We start from the raw sequence: 14072 nt of genomic DNA on the forward strand, positions 1-14072 counted from the left end.
AATGTGCTGGTCAACGAGTAGGTGCATTGTTCAATGAGTGAATGTGCTGGTCAACGAGTAGGTGCATTGTTCAAGGAGTGTATGTGCTGCTCAACGAGTAGGTGCATTGTTCAAGGAGTGTATGTGCTGCTCAAGGAGTGAGAGTATTGTTCAAGGAGTATATGTACTGCTCAACGAGTGAGTGTATTGTTCAAGGAGCGTATGTGCTGCTCAACGAGTGAGTGTATTGTTCAAGGAGTATGTGCTGCTCAGCGAGTGAGTGTATTGTTCAAGGAGCGTATGTACTGCTCAACGAGTGAGTGTATTGTTCAAGGAGTGTATGTACTGCTCAACGAGTGGGTGTATTCTTCAAGGAGTGAATGTGCTGCTCAACGAGTGAGTGTATTGTTCAAGGAGCGTATGTACTGCTCAACGAGTGAGTGTATTGTTCAAGGAGTGAATGTACTGCTCAACGAGTGAGTGTATTGTTCAAGGAGTGTATGTACTGTTCAACGAGTAGGTGCATTGTTCAAGGAGTGTATGTACTGTTCAACGAGTAACTGTATTCTTCAAGGAGTGAATGTGCTGCTCAACAAGTGGGTGTATTGTTCAAGGAGCGTATGTACTGCTCAACGAGTGAGTGTATTGTTCAAGGAGGATATGTGCTGCTCAACGAGTGAGTGTATTCTTCAAGGAGTGTATGTGCTGTTCAACGAGTAGGTGCATTGTTCAAGGAGTGTATGTACTGTTCAACGAGTAACTGTATTCTTCAAGGAGTGAATGTGCTGCTCAACAAGTGGGTGTATTGTTCAAGGAGCGTATGTACTGCTCAACGAGTGAGTGTATTGTTCAAGGAGTATATGTGCTACTCAACGAGTGAGTGTATTCTTCAAGGAGTGAATGTGCTGGTCAACGAATAGGTGCATTGTTCAAGGAGTGTATGTGCTGCTCAGCGAGTGGGTGTATTGTTCAATGAGTGAATGTGCTGGTCAACGAGTAGGTGCATTGTTCAAGGAGTGTATGTGCTGCTCAGCGAGTGGGTGTATTCTTCAAGGAGTGAATGTGCTGGTCAACGAGTAGGTGCATTGTTCAATGAGTGAATTTGCTGGTCAACGAGTAGGTGCATTGTTCAAGGAGTGTATGTGCTGCTCAGCGAGTGGGTGTATTGTTCAATGAGTGAATGTGCTGGTCAACGAAAGTAGGTGCATTGTTCAAGGAGTCTATGTGCTGCTCAGCGAGTGGGTGTATTCTTCAAGGAGTATATGTACTGCTCAACGAATGAGCGTATTGTTCAAGGAGTGTATGTACTGCTCAACGAGTGAGTGTATTGTTCAAGGAGCGTATGTACTGCTCAACGAGTGAGTGTATTGTTCAAGGAGTGAATGTACTGCTCAACGAGTGAGTGTATTGTTCAAGGAGTGAATGTGCTGCTCAACGAGTAAGTGTATTGTTCAAGGAGCGTATGTACTGTTCAACGAGTAAGTCAGCTTATGATCCACTCCTCCACCAAGCCCAATCTATTGTATAAACATCGCACCTATTGTATAAACATCTCCTTCATTGTACCACTCCTGTATTTATACATCTCTGGCTTCCATTCACTATCCTTTGTTTACTCACTGGCTTCATCAGCTTACTGCTTAACCAATTATGGCATTATGTTGTTTCCTTTGTCAATTACAATGTATGTAGTTTCATTGTTATACACAGTATAAATATGCAGCTCCTCCACTTCATGAATCTGTATCGAAACGTCGCACTCACGAAATAAAGAAGTTGTTATCCATAAAAACATGTTCCATATTGTACGTCTCAACTTCTAAAACGCCACTCAAACAAGTGAATGTGCTGCTCAACGAGTAAGTGTATTGTTCAAGGAGTGTATGTACTGTTCAACGAGTGAGTGTATTGTTCAAGGAGTGTATGTACTGTTCAACGAGTAGGTGCATTGTTCAAGGAGTGTATGTACTGTTCAACGAGTAGGTGCATTGTTCAAGGAGTGTATGTGCTGGTGAACGAGTAAGTGTATTCTTCAAGGAGTGAATATGCTGCCCAACGAGTGGGTGTATTGTTCAAGGAGTGTATGTACTGCTCAACGAGTGAGTGTATTGTTCAAGGAGTGTATGTGCTGCTCAACGAGTGAGTGTATTCTTCAAGGAGTGTATGTGCTGCTCAACGAGTGAGTGTATTGTTCAAGGAGTGTATGTGCTGCTCAACGAGTGGGTGTATTCTTCAAGGAGTGTATGTGCTGCTCAACGAGTGAGTGTATTGTTCAAGGAGTGTATGTGCTGCTCAACGAGTGAGTGTATTCTTCAAGGAGTGAATGTGCTGGTCAACGAGTAGGTGCATTGTTCAATGAGTGAATGTGCTGGTCAACGAGTAGGTGCATTGTTCAAGGAGTGTATGTGCTGCTCAGCGAGTGGGTGTATTCTTCAAGGAGTATATGTACTGCTCAACGAATGAGCGTTTTGTTCAAGGAGTGTATGTACTGCTCAACGAGTGGGTGTATTCTTCAAGGAGTGTATGTGCTGCTCAACGAATGAGTGTATTGTTCAAAGAGTATATGTACTGCTCAACGAGTGGGTGTATTTTTCAAGGAGTATATGTACTGCTCAACGAATGAGCGTTTTGTTCAAGGAGTGTATGTACTGCTCAACGAGTGGGTGTATTGTTCAAGGAGTGTATGTGCTGCTCAGCGAGTGAGTGTATTCTTCAAGGAGAGTATGTGCTGCTCAACGAGTGGGTGTATTGTTCAAGGAGTGCATGTGCTGCTCAACGAGTAGGTGCATTGTTCAAGGAGTGTATGTACTGCTCAGCGAGTGACTGTATTGTTCAAGGAGTATATGCTGCTCAACGAGTAAGTGTATTCTTGAAGGAGTGTATGTGCTGCTCAACGAGTAGGAGTGTATTCTTCAAGGAGGGTATATGTACTGTCAGCGGTGAGTGTATTCTTCAAGGAGCGTATGTGCTGCTCAACGAGTAGGTGCATTGTTCAAGGAGTGTATGTATTGCTCAACAGGTGAGTGTATTGTTCAAGGAGTATATTTACTTCTCAACGAATGAGCGTATTGTTCAAGGAGTGTATGTGCTGCTCAACGAGTGGGTGTATTCTTCAAGGAGTATATGTACTGCTCAACGAGTGAGTGTATTGTTCAAGGAGTGTATGTACTGCTCAACGAGTGGGTGTATTGTTCAAGGAGTGTATGTACTGCTCAACGAGTGGGTGTATTGTTCAAGGAGTGTATGTACTGCTCAACGAGTGGGTGTATTGTTCAAGGAGTGTATGTACTGCTCAACGAGTGAGTGTATTGTTCAAGGAGTGTATGTGCTGCTCAACGAGTGAGTGTATTGTTCAAGGAGTGTATGTACTGCTCAACGAGTGAGTGTATTGTTCAAGGAGTGAATGCACTGCTCAACGAGTGAGTGCATTGTCCAAAGATTATATGTACTGTTCAACGAGTGAGTGCATTGTTCAAAGATTATATATACTGCTCAACGAGTGAGTGTATTCTTTAAGGAGTATATGTACTGCTCAACGAGTGGGTGTATTGTTCAAGGAGTGTATGTGCTGCTCAGCGAGTGAGTGTATTCTTCAAAGAGTGTATGTGCTGTCTACATTGTTGAGTGTATGTGCATTGTTCAAGGAGGGTGTGTACTGCTCAGCGAGTGGTTGTATTGTTCAAGGAGTATATGTACTGCTCAAAGGGTAAGTGTATTCTTGAAGGAGTGTATGTGCTGCTCAACGAGAGGGTGCATTGTTCAAGGAGTATATGTACTGCTCAACGAGTGAGCGTATTGTTCAAGGTGTGTATGTACTGCTCAACGAGTGGGTGTATTGTTCAAGGAGGTGTATGTATTGCTCAACGAGTGAGTGTATTGTTTCAAGGAGTATATTTACTTCTCAACGAATGAGCGTATTGTTCAAGGAGTATATGTACTGCTCAACGAGTGGGTGTATTCTTCAAGGGTATATGTACTGCTCAACGAGTGGGTGTATTGTTCAAGAAGCGTATGTGCTGCTCAACGAGTGAGTGTATTGTTCAAGGAGTTTATGTACTGCTGAACGAGTAAGTGTATTCTTCAAGGAGTGTATGTACTGTTCAACGAATGGGTGCATTGTTCAAGGAGTGTATGTGCTGCTCAACGAGTGAGTGTATTGTTCAAGGAGTGTATGTACTGCTCAACGAGTGGGTGCATTGTTCAAGGAGTGTATGTGCTGCTCAACGAGTGAGTGTATTGTTCAAGGAGTGTATTGCTGCTCAACGAGTGAGTGTAATGTTTAAGGAGAGTATATACTGCTCAACGAGTGAGTGTATTGTTCAAGGAGTGAATGCACTGCTCAACGAGTGAGTGTATTGTTCCAAGGAGTATATGTACTGCTCAACGAGTGAGTGCATTGTCCAAAGATTATATGTACTGTTCAACGAGTGAGTGCATTGTTCAAAGATTATATATACTGCTCAACGAGTGAGTGTATTCTTTAAGGAGTATATGTACTGCTCAGCGAGTGTATGCATTTTCAAAAAATTGTATGTGTTGTTTAAAGAGTATATGTATTATTCAAGGCGTAATTGTGTTGTTCAAATACTATGTCTATTGTTCAGGAAGTGTAAGCATTGTTCAACGAGTGCATTAACCGTCAAGGAGTATATGTATTGTTTAACGAGTGTATGTGTGGTTCAAGGAGGATGTCTATTGTTCAAGAAGTCTTTATATTTCTCAAGGGGTATATGTATCGTTCAAGGAGTATATGTATAGTTCAAGGAGGATGTCTATTGTTCAAGAAGTCTTTATATTTCTCAAGGGGTATATGTATCGTTCAAGGAGTATATGTATAGTTCAAGAAGGATGTATATTGTTCAAGAAGTCTTTATATTGCTCAAGGGTATATGTATTAACCAAGGAGTCTGTATATTGTTCTGTCTTAAAATCTTGTCAATATGTTACAGATCACCCATTTCAAATATAGTATATATTTCGTCGAAGAACATACCATACTTAAAGGCCGGGGCTTAGTATGCTTTAGCGCCAAGATAATCGTAAGATGTTAATATACACATTACGACTATCTTAGCGCTTAAAGAGCCGGGGCTGAAGCCACTAGTTGAGCTTCGATGGTACGGTTTATCCAGTGGTTACAACGTCTGAAGCATCTTTATGTGTCTTGCTGATGCTGGAAGACTGCTAAAGGCTTGTTATAACCCTGTGGATACACAATGCCATTTAGAAAGTGGTCAAATGTAGCATATGTAATATACTATACATTCTCAGTAAAGAACATATTCTAGTACATTTCTTGGGTTGAGTCCCATCCGGGATTCGAACCCACACCCTCAGTGTCAGGCATCTAATCGCCAGCATACACAGTCAGCTGCAGTATAACCCACTCAGACAGTAATAACCCTACTTACAGAACGTCTGGCTAACAAGCGTATACATCATCTTTCTTTGGCTAACAATGTGTATACTTGCTGATGCTGGACCAAGACTGCTAAAATGCCGGCACGTTGCGCTCGTATACATCCTTTCTGTTGACCAACAATGCCGGCACGTGTTCGCTCGTATACATCATCTTCTGTTGTGTTGACCAAGGCTGGCTAACAATGCTGGCACGTGTTCGCTCGTATACATCATCTTTCTGTTGACCAAGGCTGGCTAATAATGCTGGCACATGTTCTCTCGTATACATCATCTTTCTGTTGACCAAGGCTGGCTAACAATGCTGGCACGTGTTCGCTCGTATACATCATCTTTCTGTTGACCAAGGCTGGCTAACAATGCTGGCACATGTTCGCTCGTATACATCATCTTTCTGTTGACCAAGGCTGGCTAACAATGCTGGCACGTGTTCTCTCGTATACATCATCTTTCTGTTGACCAAGGCTGGCTAACAATGCCGGCACATCATCTCTTCTGTTTGCTCGTATACATCATCTTTCTGTTGACCAAGGCTGGCTAACAATGCTGGCACGTGTTCGCTGTATACATCATCTTTCGTTGACCAAGGCTGGCTAACAATTGCTCGTATACATCAAGGCTGGCTAACAATGCTGGCACGTGTTCGCTCGTATACATCATCTTTCTGTTGACCAAGGCTGGCTAACAATGCTGGCACATGTTCTCTCGTATACATCATCTTTCTGTTGACCAAGGCTGGCTAACAATGCTGGCACATGTTCTCTCGTATACATCATCTTTCTGTTGACCAAGGCTGGCTAACAATGCTGGCACCTCGTATACATCATCTTTGTGTTGAACTGGCCAATGCTGGGGTTCGGTACACTGACTGGCACCCTCGTTAAAGCTAATCTGCTCCATTTATTGATTCACTCATAAATGATAGCGTTTCAAATAGTATAATCAGCTGGATACTGATGATTCAACTTCAGGCAGTTGTTAGAATCAATAATGCAACTTTGATAATGAATTTGCATATTTGTCTCTTATTTCTTCACATGAATTAGACATAAAGGCCAGCTTGCATCTTTGTCAGTGTGTGTTATAGTTGGTATTATATCTAAGGTTGCATTTCATGCGTTTTATTCCGGCTACTTCCCGAGTCATTTGGATTTTAATGATTGAACGTTCCTACTTACGCTGTTTCATCAGTCCCAAACCCGTGAAGGTCCGGGTTAGAATGAACCTTCAGTAATCCATGCTTGTCGTAAAAGGCGACTAACGGGATCGGGTAGTCAGGCTCGCTAGGTTGGTTGACGCATGTCATCGGTTCTCAATTGCGCAGATCGATACTCATGCTGTTGATCACTGGATTGTCTGGTCCAGACTCGATTATTTACAGACCGCCACCATATAGCTGGTATATTGCTGAGTGGGGCGTAAAACTAAACTAAACTCACTCATCAGTCCCAATATGTATATCACTGAGTCATCACATTTAACTCCTACCTAGCGGTGCTACTTTGAAACCAACTTGTAAAACTCGCTACCTGGTGGGTCCACACCGCCTGCTATTCCAGTGAGTCCACTTGCGTTTGATGACAGCTTCATCGTTTGATGACTCATGATTAATACGCCTGGCTCTCCAAGTAGCGTCTTTGTTTACCTGGGTGGGCTGGCGTGCTGAGCGTCTCATTGGACACCATGTGTGGACTGGACACATTGTGTCCAGGTAGCTCTGCAGTCTCTGTCTGCCTTCATCCGCTGTTGTTATATCAATATTGTGTGGCAGTGCTCAATCACCAGGTAGCTCCCTTGTTTCTGTGATGGAATATGCATGGACACCTGTGTTTTGTTCATGTTAAACAATAACCCAGACATCATTTATAAAACTGTAATACATGCTTCTTTCAAAAATACAATGGTTGAAGAATATATATTTTGTTCAACAGTATATACTTACTTGAATCACATGTACTTAGTTCAAGAATGCATATACAGTCGTGCCCCGCTTATCCGGACACTTGTCGTGTTTTTCTTGAAATCGTCCGGATAAACGAATTTCCGGATATCTGAACCGAGGACCATATGGAAAAAGACAGACAAACAAACGAACATAATAAGCCTCAGACGTATTCTTTATTGATGGATTGATCAACAAATAACAAATACATACATAAAATCAGATCTTGTCAAATACAGTAGTCATGTCAATATGTATACACTTGCGGTAATGTGATTTGAAAGCACGGATAATTCCTGCAACCATCGGCTGAATGTGTGCCGTCGTGTTGGGCGGCAGGTAGTGCAATCTGACATGTGTCAACTTCACATTGGGGGTGTGGCTAGTTGCATTGTCCATCAATAATATAACACGCCTACCGACTGTACTTCGTTGAACAGTACATAATCCTGTTCAACAATACATGTACATGTACTTTGTTCAACAGTACATACTCCATTGACCACTACACTGGCATTTAGCTACCAATACGTCAATGATCAATACATGTACTTTGTTAAACATTATATACTCGTTAAACAGTACATACTCCATTGACCACTACACTGGCATTTAGCTACCAATACGTCAATGATAATACATGTACTTTGTTAAACAGTATATACTCGTTAAACAGTACATACTCCATTGACCACTACACTGGCATTTAGCTACCAATACGTCAATGATCAATACATGTACTTTGTTAAACATTATATACTCGTTAAACAGTACATACTCCATTGACCACTACACTGGCATTTAGCTACCAATACGTCAATGATAATACAATACATGTACTTTGTTAAACATTATATACTCGTTAAACAGTACATACTCCATTGACCACTACACTGGCATTTAGCTACCAATACGTCAATGATCAATACATGTACTTTGTTAAACATTATATACTCGTTAAACAGTACATACTCCATTGACCACTACACTGGCATTTAGCTACCAATACGTCAATGATCAATACATGTACTTTGTTAAACATTATATACTCGTTAAACAGTACATACTCCATTGACCACTACACTGGCATTTAGCTACCAATACGTCAATGATAATACATGTACTTTGTTAAACATTATATACTCGTTAAACAGTACATACTCCATTGACCACTACACTGGCATTTAGCTACCAATACGTCAATGATCAATACATGTACTTTGTTAAACATTATATACTCGTTAAACAGTACATACTCCATTGACCACTACACTGGCATTTAGCTACCAATACGTCAATGATCAATACATGTACTTTGTTAAACATTATATACTCGTTAAACAGTACATACTCCATTGACCACTACACTGGCATTTAGCTACCAATACGTCAATGATCAATACATGTACTTTGTTAAACATTATATACTCGTTAAACAGTACATACTCCATTGACCACTACACTGGCATTTAGCTACCAATACGTCAATGATCAATACATGTACTTTGTTAAACATTATATACTCGTTAAACAGTACATACTCCATTGACCACTACACTGGCATTTAGCTACCAATACGTCAATGATCAATACATGTACTTTGTTAAACATTATATACTCGTTAAACAGTACATACTCCATTGACCACTACACTGGCATTTAGCTACCAATACGTCAATGATCAATACATGTACTTTGTTAAACATTATATACTCGTTAAACAGTACATACTCCATTGACCACTACACTGGCATTTAGCTACCAATACGTCAGTGATCAATACATGTACTTTGTTAAACATTATATACTCGTTAAACAGTACATACTCCATTGACCACTACACTGGCATTTAGCTACTAATACGTCAGTGATCAATACATGTACTTTGTTAAACATTATATACTCGTTAAACAGTACATACTCCATTGACCACTACACTGGCATTTAGCTACCAATACGTCAGTGATCAATACATGTACTTTGTTAAACATTATATACTCGTTAAACAGTACATACTTCTTTGAACATTCTTTAACAGTGTATACCTAGTTAAACAATACATACTTCGGTGAACAATACATACTTCTTTGACAATACACACTTCAATGTGAGGGTGACGCAACATTCTCTGCAGTTTGGAGTTTTATACAATGAAAATTAAAGTTGCAATATCAGGAGAAAGTTAGAGCCCACTTGTTGCTGTCATAATCAATATGACATTTCTTTCTTCTGCTGTCGGTATCAATACTAGTATTACATGTCTTTCTTCTGCTGTCAGTATCAATACTAGTATTACATTTCTTTCTTCTGTCAGTATCTATACTAGTATTACAGTTCTTTCTTCTGCTGTCAGTATCAATACTAGTATTACAGTTCTTTCTTCTGTTGTCAGTATCAATACTAGTATTACAGTTCTTTCTTCTGCTGTCAGTATCAATACTAGTATTACATTTCTTTCTTCTGTCAGTATCTAATACTAGTATTACAGTTCATTTTTCTTCTGCTGTCAGTATCAATACTAGTATTACAGTTCTTTCTTCTGTTGTCAGTATCAATACTAGTATTACAGTTCTTTCTTCTGCTGTCAGTATCAATACTAGTATTACATTTCTTTCTTCTGTCAGTATCAATACTAGTATTACATTTCTTTCTTCTGCTGTCAGTATCAATACTAGTATTACATTTCTTTCTTCTGCTGTCAGTATCAATACTAGTATTACATTTCTTTCTTCTGCTGTCAGTATCAATACTAGTATTACATTTCTTTCTTCTGCTGTCAGTATCAATACTAGTATTACATTTCTTTCTTCTGCTGTCAGTATATCAATGTCAGTATCATACTAGTATTACAGTTCTTTCTTCTGCTGTCAGTATCAATACTAGTATTACATTTCTTTCTTCTGCTGTCAGTATCAATACTAGTATTACATTTCTTTCTTCTGTTGTCAGTATCAATACTAGTATTAGTATTACATTTCTTTCTTCTGCTGTCAGTATCAATACTAGTATTACATTTCTTTCTTCTGCTGTCATTATCAATACTAGTGTTACATTTCTTTCTTCTGCTGTCAGTATCAATACTAGTATTACATTTCTTTCTTCTGCTGTCAGTATCAATACTAGTATTACATTTCTTTCTTCTGCTGCCAGTATCAATACTAGTGTTACATTTCTTTCTTCTGTTTAACCGTTGGCCAGTCTATCTTCATCAAATTGTTGTACCTGGGACTTGTCTGGTGTTGCTGATGTCACATGTCTTCCAGGACGGAGGTGGCCTTCAAGGCTCCCCCTGCCACATCTAATCTTTCCCTACGTCCATATAATGAGTGACATAGGAAGGAGCATGTTTCTATAATGTTGTCATCACAGTGGCTTGTAACGAAAACTAACTGACTGAGTTTGGTTTTACGCCGCTTATAGCAATATTCCAGCAATATCACGGCGGGGACACCAGAAACGGGCTTCACACATTGTACCCATGTGGGGAATCGAACCTGGGTCTCGGCGTGACGAGCGAACGCTTTAACCACAAGGCTATCCCATCGCCCCTGTAACGAATAGAAAACTGGCAACAAGATATATCTTGTCACGGACGGACAATGTTATATAGTGCTAAGACTCTGTCGGTGACAAGATATACCTCGATGCTTGTTTATATTTAGAGGTCCAATCCCCTGTGGTTGTCATGGACAGTTTTTCATGATAAGCCCAGTTTCTGCAAGTACTTGGTCACAGCACGGTCCTCCCTCAAGTTTGCCCAGAGGTCAGCGACTTGTGACAACGAACCAGTTTGTTGGTTGATGCCCACAACACAGGGCTTCACTACCTCTAGGACATCATATAATGCCCACAACACAGGGATTCACTACCTCTAGGATATCATATGAAGCCCACAACACAGGGCTTCACTACATCTAGGACATCATATAATGCCAACAACACAGGGCTTCACTACCTCCAGGACATCAGATAATGCTCACAATACAGGGCTCCACTATACAGGCCTCTAGGACATCATATAATGCCCACAATACAGGGCTTCACAGGACATCAGATAATGCCCACTACAGGGCTTTCACTATGCCCTCTAGGACATCATATAATGCCCACAACACAGGGCTTCACTACCTCCAGGACATCAGATAATGCCCACAACACTGGGGCTTCCACCACAACACAGATAATGCCCACAACACAGGGCTTCACTACCTCTAGGACATCATATAATGCCCACAACACAGGGCTTCACTACCTCTAGGACATCAGATAATGCCCACAACACAGGGCTTCACTACCTCCTAGGACATCAGATAATGCCCACAACACAGGGCTTCAATGCCCACAACACAGGGCTTCACTACCTCCAGGACATCAGATAATGCCCACAATACAGGGATTCACTGCCTCTAGGACATCAGATAATGCCCACAACACAGGGCTTCACTACCTCTAGGACATCAGATAATGCCCACAACACTGGGCTTCACTTCCTCCAGGACATACGATAATGCTTACAACACAGGGCTTCACTACCTACATGATATCAGATAATGCCCACAACACAGGGCTTCACTACCTCTAGGACATCAGATAATGCCCACAACACGTATCAACAACCCACAAGCGTCGTAAAACAGGGGTAATTAATTAGTTAAATATCGTGATTTACGTTTATAACGAAATGACGGACATAAAGAACATGTTGTAGGTCCTGACCACATCCTGCACGTTTTAGTCAAAATGCGTATAACGAACTACGTTAATAAGGAACGCTCATTAATGGTCCCTTTGACTTCGTTATAAACGAGTTTACCGTGTATCGTATTGTAATATTGACTTCGTTATAAACGAGTTTACCGTGTATCGTATTGTAATATTGATATCTCTATAACCGTAGTTTACTGTGTATCGTATTGTAATATTGATATCGTTATAACCGTAGTTTAACGTGTATTTTATTGTAATATGGACTGTTATAACCGTAGTTTACCGTGTATCGTATTGTAATATTGATATCGTTATAACCGTAGTTTGCCGTGTATCGTTATAACCGTAGTTTACCGTGTATCGTATTGTAATATTGACTTCGTTATAACCGTAGTTTACCGTGTATCGTATTGTAATATTGTATATCGCTATAATATTGTATCGTATTGTAATATTGAGATCATTATAACCGTAGTTTAACGTGTATCGTATTGTAATATTGACTTTGTTATAACCGTAGTTTACCGTGTATCGTATTGTAATATTGATATCGTTATAACCGTAGTTTACCGTGTATCGTATTGTTATATTGATATCGTTATAACCGTAGTTTACCGTGTATCGTATTGTAATATTGACTTTGTTATAACCGTAGTTTACCGTGTATCGTATTGTAATATTGATATTGATATCGTTGTAACCGTAGTTTACCGTGTATCGTATTGTAATATTGATATCGTTATAACCGTAGTTTACCGTGTATCGTATTGTAATATTGACGTATTGTAATATTGATATCGTTATAACCGTAGTTTACCGTGTATCGTATTGTAATATTGACTTTGTTATAACCGTAGTTTACCGTGTATTGTATTGTAATATTGACATCGTTATAACCGTAGTTTACCGTGTATCGTATTGTAATATTGATATCATTATAACCGTAGTTTACCGTGTATCGTATTGTAATATTGACATCGTTATAACCGTAGTTTACCGTGTATCATATTGTCATATTGACTTTGTTATAACCGTAGTTTACCGTGTATCGTAATGTAAGAATGACTTCGGTATAACCGTAGTTAGCCGTGTGCCGTATTGTATTATTGATTTCTCAGTTATCCTATTACACGTCACTTTTAGTGTCTGCGTTTGAAAATATGTGTATTAATATTAATTAGTCATCTGAATTTATTAATTAGTCATCTGAAATATACAGAAAAAGCGTGAAACTGATCACACACCAAATTGAGTAAAGGTCATAAACAATTTGGTGTGCTGTTGTTTAAGCCCGCAGCAATATTCCGCCTCGTGAATGCGGTTACGTCAGTGATTGACAACATGGGCATCGATCTACGCAACTATGAGTATGAATCACGTCAGCCATTAAGCATGACCACCCGATTATTTTAGTAACCTCTTAAAACAAATAGGTTCTTTGAACTTTCACTTTGATGAACTATTTTTTTGAAATATGCAAAATCGTCCGACACACAAGCATCACTGAAACGCAGACCTGCTGTTATAATATTTAAGTGGTTTCACTTTGGAAAAGACACCCATGCACAATGATTTCGTTTGGCTGGTTAATGCGCACTCTGTACTGTATGACCGCGGTCGGGTAATTCAGTGATCGACATCATAAAACAACAGCCTGTGTGAACCACGTCAGCGAACCTGACCACCTAATCCCCTAAATCAACTCTTTAAACAAGCATGAGTTACTGACAAGAGATTCCATGCCGGCTGTAAATATAAAAATGGTCACTTCAGATTAAAAAGGTCAAAATAAAAAAGGCACAAAAAGGGAAGCAAGGAAGGCTACGACAACAAAATGGCAAAAGAGAACGGCCATGTATATTGTTCTGTTGATCTATCATATATCGACAGCCAAACAGATATTACATATTTCTATATGATTCCATACTATGTTTTGGACATAAACAACACAAGTAAGGATTGAGGAGTAAATTGAAGGGACGATTAATTATAATTGCAGGACACGTAAAGGTTGCAGTATTTAACT

Source organism: Haliotis rubra, unplaced genomic scaffold (genome assembly GCF_003918875.1).
Source record: "Haliotis rubra isolate DU_JTF1 unplaced genomic scaffold, ASM391887v1 Scf54, whole genome shotgun sequence".
NCBI lineage: Eukaryota > Metazoa > Mollusca > Gastropoda > Lepetellida > Haliotidae > Haliotis > Haliotis rubra.